Source organism: Manis javanica, chromosome 2 (genome assembly GCF_040802235.1).
Source record: "Manis javanica isolate MJ-LG chromosome 2, MJ_LKY, whole genome shotgun sequence".
Taxonomy (NCBI): Eukaryota; Metazoa; Chordata; class Mammalia; order Pholidota; family Manidae; genus Manis; species Manis javanica.
The window spans coordinates 32,567,813-32,579,590 of NC_133157.1; the positions used below are offsets into that span (position 1 = coordinate 32,567,813).

An 11,778-nucleotide genomic window follows, 5' to 3' on the forward strand; every position below is an offset into this window, starting at 1 on the left:
CCATTATAAATATATATGCACCCAACATAGAAGCACCAGCATATGTGAAACAAATACTAACAGAACTAAAGGAGGAAATAGACTGCAATGCATTCATTTTAGTAGACTTCAACACACCATTCACTCCAGAGGACAGATCCATCAGACAGAAAATAAGTAAGGACACAGAGGCACTGAACAGCACACTGGGACAGATGGACCTAACAGACATCTATAGAACTCTACACCCAAAAGCAACAGGATACACATTCTTCTCAAGTGCACATGGAACATTCTCCAGAATAGACCACATACTAGGCCACAAAAAGAGCCTCAGTAAATTCAAAAAGATTGAAATCCTACCAACCAACTTCTCAGACCACAAAGGTATAAAACTAGAAATAAATTGTACCAAGAAAGCAAAAAGGCACACAAAGACACGGAGGCTTAACAACATGCTTCTAAATAGTCAATGGATCAATGACCAAATTAAAATGGAGATCCAGCAATATATGGAAATAAATGACAACAACAACACAAAGCCCCAACTTCTGTGGGACGCAGCGAAAGTAGTCTTAAGAGGAAAGGATATAGCAACCCAGGCATATTTAAAGAAGGAAGAACAAACCCAAATGAATAGTCTAACGTCAGTTATCAAAATTGGAAAAAGAAGAACAAATGAGGCCTAAAGTCAGCAGAAGGAGTGACATAACAAAGATGAGAGAAGAAATAAACAAAATTGAGAAGAATAAGACAATAGAAAAAAATCAATGAAACCAAGAGCTGGTTCTCTGAGAAAATAAACAAAATAGACAAGCCTCTAGTCAGACTTATTAAGAGAAAAAGAGAATCAACACACATCAACAGAATCAGAAATGAGAAAGGAAACACCACGACGGACCTAACAGAAATACAAAGAATTATTAGAGACTACTATGAAAGCCTATATGCTAAGAGGCTGGAAAACCTAGAAGAAATGGACAACTTCCTAGAAACATACCAAGACTGACCAAGGAAGAAACACAAAATCTAAACAAACCAATGACCAGCAAAGAAATTGAAGCGGTAATCAAAAAGCTACCCAAGAAAAAAAAACCCGGGCCAGATTGATTTACCTCGGAATTTTATCAGACATACAGAGAAGATATAATACCCATTCTCCTTAAAGTTTTCCAAAAAATAGGAGAGGAGAGAATACTCCCAAACTCATTCTATGAAGCCAACATCACCCTAATACCAAAACCAGGCAAAGACCCCACCAAAAAAGAAAATTACAGACCAATATCCCTGATGAACGTAGATGCAAAAATACTCAATAAAATATTAGCAAACAGAATTCAACAGTATATCAAAAGGATCATACACCATGACCAAGTGGGATTCATCCCAGGGATGCAAGGATGGTACAACATTCAATAATCCATCAACATCATCCACCACATCAACAAAAAGAAAGATAAAAACCACACGATCATCTCCATAGATGCTGAAAAAGCATTCGACAAAATTCAACATCCATTAATGATAAAAACTCTCAGCAAAATGGGTATAGAGGGCAAGTACCTCAACATAATAAAGGCCATATACGATAAACCCACAGCCAACATCATACTGATCAGCGAGAAGCTGAAAGCTTTTCCTCTGAGATTGGGAACAAGACAGGGATGCCCACTCTCCCCACTGTTATTTAACATAGTACTGGAGGTCCTAGCCACGGCAATTAGACAAAACAAAGAAATACAAGGAATCCAGATTGGTAAAGAAGAAGTTAAACTTTCACTATTTGCATATGACATGATATTGTACACAAAAAACCCTAAAGACTCCACTCCAAAACTACCAGAACTGATATCGGAATACTGTAAAGTTGCAGGATACAAAATTAGCACACAGAAATCTGTGGCTTTCCTATATACTAACAATGAGCCAATAGAAAGAGAAATCAGGAAAACAATTCCATTCACAATTGCATCAAAAAGAATAAAATACCTAGGAATAAACCTAACCAAAGAAGTGAAAGACCTATATCCTGAAAACTATAAGAGACGCTCTTAAGAGAAATTAAAGGGGACACTAACAAATGGAAACTCATCCCATGCTCATGGCTAGGAAGAATTAATATCATCAAAATGGCCATCCTGCCCAAAGCAATCTACACATTTAATGCAATCCCTATCAAATTACCAACAAAATTATTCAACGAACTGGAACAAATAGTTCAAAACTTCATATGGAAACACCAAAGACCCCGAATAGCCAAAGCAATCCTGAGAAAGAAGAATAAAGTGGCGGGGATCTCACTCCCCAACTTCAAGCTCTACTACAAAGCCATAGTAATCAAGACAGTTTGGTACTGGCACAAGAACAGAGCCACAGACCAGTGATACAGATTAGAGACTCCAGACATTAACCCAAACATATATGGTCAATTAATATTCAATAAAGGAGCCATGGACATACAATGGGGAAATGACAGTCTCTTCAACAGATGGTGCTGGCAGAACTGGACAGCTACATGTAAGAGAATGAAACTGGATCACTGTCTAACCCCACACACAAAAGTAAATTCAAAATGGATCAAAGACCTGAATGTAAGTCATGAAACCATAAAACTCTTAGAAAAAAACATAGGCAAAAATATCTTGGATGTGAACATTAGTGACTTATTCATGAATATATCTCCCCAGGCAAGGAAAACAAAAGCAAAAATGAACAAGTGGGACTATATCAAGCTGAAAAGCTTCTGTACAGCAAAGGACACGATCAATAGAACAAAAAGGTACCCTACAGTATGGGAGAATATTTTTGTAAATGACAGATCCAATAAAGGCTTGACATCCAAAATATATAAAGAGCTCACACTCCTCAACAAACAAAAAACAAATAATCCAATTAAAAAATAGTCAGAGGAGCTGAACAGACAGTTCTCCAAAGAAGAAATTCAGATGGCCAACAGACACATGAAAAGATGCTCCACATCGCTAGTTATCAGAAAAATGCAAATAAAAACCACAATGAGATATCACCTCACACTAGTAAGGATGGCTGCCATACAAAAGACAAACAAAAACAAATGTTGGTGATGTTGTGGAGAAAGGGGAACCCTCCTACACTGCTGGTGGGAATGTAAATTAGTTCAACCATTGTGGAAAGCAATATGGAGGTTCCTCAAAATGCTCAAAATAGACTTACCATTTGACCCAGGAATTCCACTTCTAGGAATTTACCCTAAGGATGCAGCACTCCAGTTTGAAAAAGACAGATGCACCCCTATGTTTATCACAGCACTATTTACAATAGCCAAGAAATGGAAGCAACCTAAGTGTCCATCAGTAGATGAATGGATAAAGAAGATGTGGTACATATACACAATGGAATATTATTCAGCCATAAGAAGAAAACAAATCCTATCATTTGCAACAACATGGATGGAGCTAGAGGGTATTATGCTCACTGAAATAAGCCAAGTGGAGAAAGACAAATACCAAATGATTTCACTCATCTGTGGAGTATAAGAACAAAAAAAAACTGAAGGAACAAAACAGCAGCAGAAGCACAGAACCCAAGAATGGACTAACAGTTACCAAAGGGAAAGAGATTGGGGAGAATGGGAGGGTAGAGAGGGATAAGGGCAGGGAAGAAGAAAGGCGGTATTATGATTAGAATGTATAATGTGGGGGGTGGGGGAAAGGGTAGGGCTTTGCAACACAGAGAAGAGATGTAGTGATTCTACTACATCTTACTATGCTGATGGACAGTGACTGTAATGGGGTTTGTGGGGGGGACTTGGGGTAGGGGAGAGCCTAGTAAACATAATGTTCTTCATGTAATTGTAGATTAATGATAACAAAATAAAAAAAATTAAAAGCAAACAAACTAATATAAATTGTAAAGATAAAAGAATAAAAACTTTAATCAGAAAACAAGTCATAGTAAAAAAAATAGGCAGGAAAAAAGAGAAACAACATACAGGGCAAAACACTAGATTCAAAGCCAACCATACCAATAATTATATTAAATATAAATGATGGAAATACCCCAATAAAAAGAGACTGGCAGAGTAGATAAAAAGCAAGACTTACCTACATACTATCTATAAGAAACCTATTTTAAATATAAATGCATAGGTTAAAATTGGAAAGGTATGGCCACCCTGTTTAAAGCAATCTACAGATTCAATTCAATCCCTATCAAAATACCAACAGCATTCTTCAAATGGAACAAATATTTCTAAAATTCATGTGGAATCACAAAAGATCACAAATAGACAAAGCAAATCTGTGAAGGAAGAATAAAGCTGGGGGGATTATACTTCCCAACTTCAAGCTCTACTACAAAGCCACAGTAATCAAGACAATTTGGTACTAGCACAACAGACCCATAAACCAATGGAACCAAATAGAGAGTCCAGATATTAACCCAGGCATACATGGGCAATTAATATATGATAAAGGAGCCATGGATACACAATGTGGAAATGACAACCTCCTCAACAACTGGTGTTGGCAAAACTGGACAGCTACATGCAAGAGAATGAAACTGGATTATTGTCTAACTCCATACACAAAAGTAAACTCAAAATGGATCAAAGACCTGAATGTAAGTCATGAAACCATAAAATGCATAGAATAAAACAGGCAAAATCTCTTGAATATAAACATGAGCAACTTTTTCCTTAACACATCTCCTCGGGCAAGGGAAACAAAAGCAAAAATGAACAAATGGGAATAAACCAAACTAAAAAGCTTCTGCACAGCAAAGGACACCATTAGCAGAACAAAAAGGCATCCTACATTATAGGAGAATATATTCATAAATGACTTATCCAATAAGGGATTAACATCCAAAATATATAAAGAGCTCACATGCTTCAACACCCAAAAAACAAATAATCTGATTGAAAAATGGGCAGAGGATCTGAACGGACACTTCTCCAAAGAAGAAATTCAGATGGCTAACAGGCACATGAAAAGATGCTCCACATCACTAATTATCAAGGAAATGCAAATTAAAACCACAATGAGACATCACCCCACACCAGTCAGGATGGACAACATCCAAAAGACAAGAAGCAACAAATGCCAGCGAGGATGCAGAGAAAGGGGAACCCTCCTACACTGCCGGTGGGAATGTAAATTAGTTCAACCATTGTGGAAAGCAATATGGAGATTCCTCAAAAAAACTAAAAATAGAAATGCCACTTGACCCAGAAATTCCACTCCTAGGAATTTATCCAAAGCAAACAAGATCTCAGATTCAAAAAGATATATGCACCCCTATGTTTATCGCAGCACTATTTACAATAGCCAAGATATGGAAGCAACCTAAGTGTCCATCAGTAGATGAATGGATAAAGAAGATGTGGTACATATACACAATGGAATATTGTTCAGCCATTTAAAGAAAAGAAATCCTACCATTTGGAACAGCATGGATGGTATTATGTTCAGTGAAATAAGCCTGGTGGAGAAAGATAGGTACCAAATTATTTCCCTCATTTATGGAGTATAACAAGCAAAACTGAAGGAACAAAACAGCAGCAGACTCACAGACTCCAAGAAAGGACTAGCGGTTACCAAAGGGGAGGACATGGTGAGGGTGGGTGGGGAGGAGGGAGATAGGAATTAAGGGTCATTATAATTAGCACACATAATGTAGGAGAGGTCACGGGGAAGGCAGTACAGCAGAGAAGACAAGTAGTGGCTCTAGCATTTTACTACACTAATGGACAGTGACTGCAATGGGGTATGGTGGGGACTGGATAATATGAGTGAATGTTGAAACCACAGTGTTATTCATGTGAAACCTTCATAAGATTGTATATCAATGATACCTTAATTAAAAAAATGAAAGATTGGGTATCAATGAAACCTTAATTAAAAAATATTTTAAAAAATTTTCTTAAAGACTAAAGCTGAATGATATTGAAAACACTACATTTCTAAGCCGTAGAGTTCCCATTAAAGATATTCTTTGAGGTAAATTTACATCCTAAATGTTGACAGATAAAGAAAATTAACAGGTACAAACTTGACTTACAGGAACATAAATTACAGCATAGGGAATATAGTCAGTAATATTGTAATAACTTTGTAAGATGACAGGTGGTAGCTATACTACAGTGGTGAACATTTTTAATGGATATAAATGTCAATCACTATGTTGTACTCCTGAAAGTAATATAATACTGTATGGTAAACTATAAAATTTTTTAATTTAGAAAATAAAAAACACTGAACATAAAAAAAATAAAAATAAAAATAAAAATGACCAAGGTCAGCCAGCAAAGATCTCAAGGAGGAAGAAACTGGCCACAACAAATCACAACAAATTGCACTTTACTTTCACTTCCTTCCTATCACTCTTTCTCTTCATCTTTCCCTTGCCTTTTTTCTGAATGAAAAGTGCCAAAAGTAGAGTTATATGTACTTACCACAGTGCTTGGCATCTAGTGGTTATTTAATAAATTTACCTAGCAGCAGGGTATGGATGGGAAACTACCTATGAAAATACACATTAAATGGCTAAGAGTACAATGAGATAAGCATTGGTATACTGGAGAACTTTGTAGTACAGCATTAAATTTGAAATACCACAATTTTCCCAGATATACTTACTTGCCTCACTAATACACTCATGAATGGGGAAGCCTGGTAAGAAAGCTGCTGGATCTCCTCCAAGACTTCTCACCTTACTTGAAGGCCAAAGTCACTTACTACTTAGAGTCAGAAAACAGAGAGTCGCTGCTAGACTGCAACCCCACATACTTAGAAAAGCAGCAGAGGATCGGGGCTCCACATCAGAGTAGGGAGCTGAGAGGAGCACAGCACGCTGGTGGGCACTTCACACCGTCTCCAAACTCTTCAGCTTATAAATGAGGAAACTGAGTCCCAGGGAAATTATTCCAGGTCTCACATATTTTTATAGCCAGAACCACAAGAACCCAGGTCTTCTGGCTCCCAAACTTGGGACTTTGTTTTAGACAGCTGCTCCAAATATGTAAGAGTGGGTTTCTGAAAGTAAATTTGAGTTAGGGAACAATGACAGAAACCCTGGGCATGTTTAGGGACTAGCCCTTAGTGGCACAAAACACGGATCTGCCACATTATGATTTCAAATGTGTGGCACCAAAACCCAAAAGAACTGCCAATTGTTGCAAAAAGCCAATGGTGGCAATCAACATCTATTGTTTCATTCTGTTCATTTTCTCATGGCTACACAATTCATCGTGAATGCCACCAAGTGTTAATAATATACAAGAAGTGGAGCAAGGAGTAGAGGAAAGTGATGACAATCTTTAGGGAAGCAAGATTTAGATAGTTTAAACAGCCTACAGTAATTCTCACATTCAAAATTGTGTTTTGTAAATTCATAGCTTTTCTCTTTGATACACCCCAAAATGGTCCCAAGAAAGACTTACTCTGCAGAACCTGGCTTTGGTAAAATCTAGATATAGCCTTTACCCTCAACTGAGCCTCCCTGGCTCAATCATTTGCATGTTATCTGCTTCCTATTGCTTGAGTTTCCTCAGTACTGGTGCCCAATGACCTTTAGCTGCGCGCTGGTCTGGCTCTCATCTATGCTTTCTCTTCTCTAAGTTTCTTTTTTCTCAACTATTTCCAACTCATCTTCCTCATTGCATTTTTTTATGCCACAAATTTCAGTTTGTAGAGTGGCACTAAATCCCAAAACAAATCATATGAGTTATTAGGGTAACTGAAATCCCCAAGTAATCTCTTTTACTTTCTTTAGTCAGTTAATCAATTTTTAGTATCTCCTTGGTCATATCCTTGTGGTAACCGGTTGCCCTTCTTGAAGACACGATTTTAGCAACAAGCCAGGCCCTCAAAGTTTAGAATGTCTGTAGTGAAAAGATTCTGCATCATCTAATCTGTCTCAAACTCATTTTACAAATCAATAAACTGGGTCTAAGAGCAGGGAGATTTTTAAGACCTTGGATGATTTCTCATCTTGTGACAGTTTAACAATTAATCTTTTCTTTCTAATTACAGTGTAGTCTGTTAGCATTTGATTACCCCTTTACCAAGTCTTTTAAAAAGGAAAGATAGTAATTAATACCCTCAGGTGGTGATACACTTCTTTAGTACATCTTAAGAGAGTTTTCTTTTTTATTATTGTAACTTCAAACTCCAAATTTTATATATATATATAATTTATTTATATAAATATTTGTATGTATATATATATATTACTAACTACACACTGTGGATCTACAAGTAAGGGCTTTCCATAAATCTATATACTAGAGAAGAAATACTGAGACAATGAAGTGGTTTGGTTAGGACTTTGGGTCTTAATCCTAGTTCTTTTACTAATTAGCTGTGACTCGAAGAGGCACTTCACGTCTCTTTTTTTTATGGAAGAGAAAGTAGTTGGCCAAGATAGGTGATTCTCAACTTTCCTGGGAGTCCTTCAAGTTTTGGAATGAGGTCCACAGACAAAATAGAGACCATGGTTTGTTTCCTCCTGGCAAAGCTGCACAGCTAAAATACTGAGTTTGCTTTGGGGTCACACTAAGTATCTTGTGCTGATCAGAAGCTCTAATTGGCATATATACACTTGCCAGCTTAAAATGATGACACAAATTATTTTTAAATAGTTTGTTTGAAAGACAAAATTTTAAAAACATTTTGGTCCAATAGGGTAATAATAAAAAGAATGAAGTTTCAAAAGCACAAAGTTGGTAGTAAAGGCAGAGAAAGTAGGTTTTGCATACAGAAAGAAAAACCAATTCACGTAAATATGAAATTAGATTTCACTCAAGTACCAAGGAACTTCTGTCCTTTCTGTATTTATCTGCTGACTATGAAAGTGCAGATGCAAAGCACTCATTCTACATCAAATCTCAATTCTTGAAAATAGCATTTGATTTAAAAAAAACCCCAAAACACAGCAAGTCAGCACTTAGAGTTGGATTTTAAAGTGTTTTTCCTTTACATTCATATTAAGTCTCCAACTAGATTACATTGCACAGAGAACTTGGAGGTCCTTCAAAAAGTTTAAATCCTTTGGTACAAAATACAATAGTACATTCAGTCACATTCAACCAATATACTTAAAAGGGCATTAGCAGGCATTACATTCCATTTCCAATCTACAGGGACTGAAATCCAAAGGCAAGACCAACTGCTGTCTCACAGTCTCACTCTGTTTAACTAGCAAAGAGGAAGGCTGACTGCCATTAAAGGGCCCTGGGCTGGGGCACAGGAGATGTGGGTTCTAACCTAGCTGGCCTCCCGTTGTAATTCCTTGCATGGGGCAGGTGTTTTGCATTAACTGATGGTCAATGAAATGTCAGTTGAGTGGAACTGCAAAAATCTCCACCACGTGTCAATTTATATCATACAGAGAACTTAAAGATGTGTCCCTGACTCCAAGAAACTAAAACAGAATTATGTAAAATATGGGAAGTTTGGTGGAAGAGTTAACATTTCTTAACTATCATTACAAATGAAAGGATTTTTCAGTAGTTATCTCACAAAAGTCTTGCAAAGTAAGTTATTTCTATCTGATACATGGAAAACCAAGCTCAAAGTATGTAATTCTTGGAAGATAACACAGTAAGAGAAGCCCAGATCCTAGGTCTGCGAAGCACACACTATTTGCTGTATGCAATACCTACGCTCAAGGCAGCCCAGGATGAGCTGGGAATTGGGGTCTAAGTTTCACTTCTGTCATTAAGTTGATGCAAATTGGTAGGCAGAACACCTTTCTGCAATTTTTCCACCTGCACAATGGGGGGTTGGGAAGGAGAGGGATGACCTGGACGAGTGGTTTGTTTTGTTATGTACAGTGATTATCAAAATCCTATTGGGCCAGGACTTCTTCTAATATAAATATTTCCTGTTCTTGCTCTTTGCGTGGTACCCTTGGTTATTAATGGAAATACCCAGAAAAGTTGTGCGAGCTCCAAGCTCCCAACCATTAAGATGATGAGTCTGAGAGCCTGACCCTGTTGCATTTTGGTGAAAGTTAAGACAACTCGTTCATGGATTCATGATTCCTTTCTCCCTTGGAGCTCTGTGCCCACCGGTGCTCTCGGTTTGAGAGGCGTGGATATTTGTGTCCTGCATACTGGAGGGGGCTCGAGGAGGTCCGTGCCTTCAAGGAACTTAAAGATCCCGGGTGAAACACAGCTCAAACAGCTGGGTCTAAGGCACGGGGAACCACTTCCTGGTCATCCCCTCCGCCCCGGGCCCACAGCCCCGCCGCTGCACTTCCCCAGCGCACGGAGTTGCCCGAGCGGCCGGAGGGGCGGATCCGCTCCTACTCCCCCGGCGCCCAGCAGGGTTTCCGGGGGTCGGGACCCGGGCATTCCCTGCGTTCGAGTCCCGCCCGGAACTCTTCCCCGCTAGGCACCCAGGTGCGCTGCGTCGCCCGAAACCTCGTCCCACGTCGGCCGGCACCTGTCGCTCTCGCAGCCGCAGAACCTGCGCTCACCTCGTTCCGGGGACCCACGGCCCGTCGCCGCGCCTCTGGGTCCAGCTCCCGCCGCTGTATCCGCCAGGGATTCAGCCCCGGCCGCCACCCACTTTCGGTTTCCCCGCACTGGCTGACCGCCGCGGTCGGGAACCACCTCGAGCCCCCGTTCCGCCCTGCTCGCCCCGCCCCGCTCCGAGGGAAGGCCGGCCTGTCCTCTGCGCACGCGCGGGCACCGCGATCACGTAGGCCCGCTCCTGCCCCAGAGCGTGAAAAAGGAAACCGACGCCGCCTAGCGGTTTCTGCACGTGCCCACCTACGCGCCGTCCGCGGCACTAAGGAGGGAACTCAAGGGCTCCTCCTCGTGGACAACGCAAGTACAGGCAGGCCGGGAGCCTCTACCCGGCAAGACTTCCCCATCACTTATGCATGCGTCCCTGCTGTTGAGTTCACCCATCCTATAGACGTTTCATTCGCTCTCGCTCATTTTTTCTTCAGTTCTGGGGCAGTTGCTTTTTATTCTCCTAGACATCCACCTGGTCTCGATGTCTTTACTTTAGGTCTAGTTTCAAGCGTCACCCTTTCAAAGGCGGGTGGCTACACTCTGAAAAACGTCAATCTTCTTCCCTGACATTCCCTGTCTCCTCAACTGTATCTCTTCTTAGCATCTATAGAGCACATAATGTGTGTTTTATTTATCTTTTCAATGTCTACTATCCTCCTTAAATTAAAGCCCTGTGAACACAGGGATCTTTGTCTTGTTCCCTAATCTATTCCCAGAGCCTAAGATAGTACCTCGCACCTAAGCATGACATAAATATTTGTCAAACTCATTCATTATAAAATTATTGAACACTTAATGTTTATTCCTTATTTCTTCTGCACATTAATTCTACCAATATCTATTGGGTGTACTGGTTTATATTCCTTAAGCCAACTTTGAACACTTCTCTGAATTCATTCCATATCCATTTACTTGTTTATTCAACCAGTATATTTTTACAGCTTTATTGAGGTATAACTGACATACTATAAGCTGCACGTTTAAATCGTACAATTTGATGTTTTGACATGTGTATACAGCTGTGAAACTATCACCACCATAAAAATAGTATCTCCATTACCTAAAAAAGTTTCCTCATGCCCCTTTACAATTCTCAACTTTTGTGCCATTCTGTCATTTGCCCTTTAATTGCTGATTTGCTTTCTGCCACTATAGTTTGCATTTTCTAGAATTTTATATAAATGGAATCATACCATATGTGCTGTGTTTTGGGGGGAAGAGGAGACTGTCCAGCTTCTTTCACTCAGTATAAGTATGTTGAGATCCATTCATGTTGTTGTGTTTGCCAATAATTC

The 11,778-nt window shown here is 39.4% G+C and overlaps 1 protein-coding gene across 1 annotated transcript in view; it reads right to left on the minus strand.

Moving 5' to 3' along the window:
- TDRD7 (tudor domain containing 7) overlaps positions 1 to 10,600 on the minus strand; it is an 89,593-nt gene extending 78,993 nt beyond the window's left edge. The window contains exon 1 of the mRNA XM_037004250.2: positions 10,441 to 10,600. The gene's annotated coding sequence lies outside the window, so the exon portion shown is untranslated. The remainder of the gene's footprint in view (positions 1 to 10,440) is intronic.
- Positions 10,601 to 11,778: the final 1,178 nt, after the last annotated feature.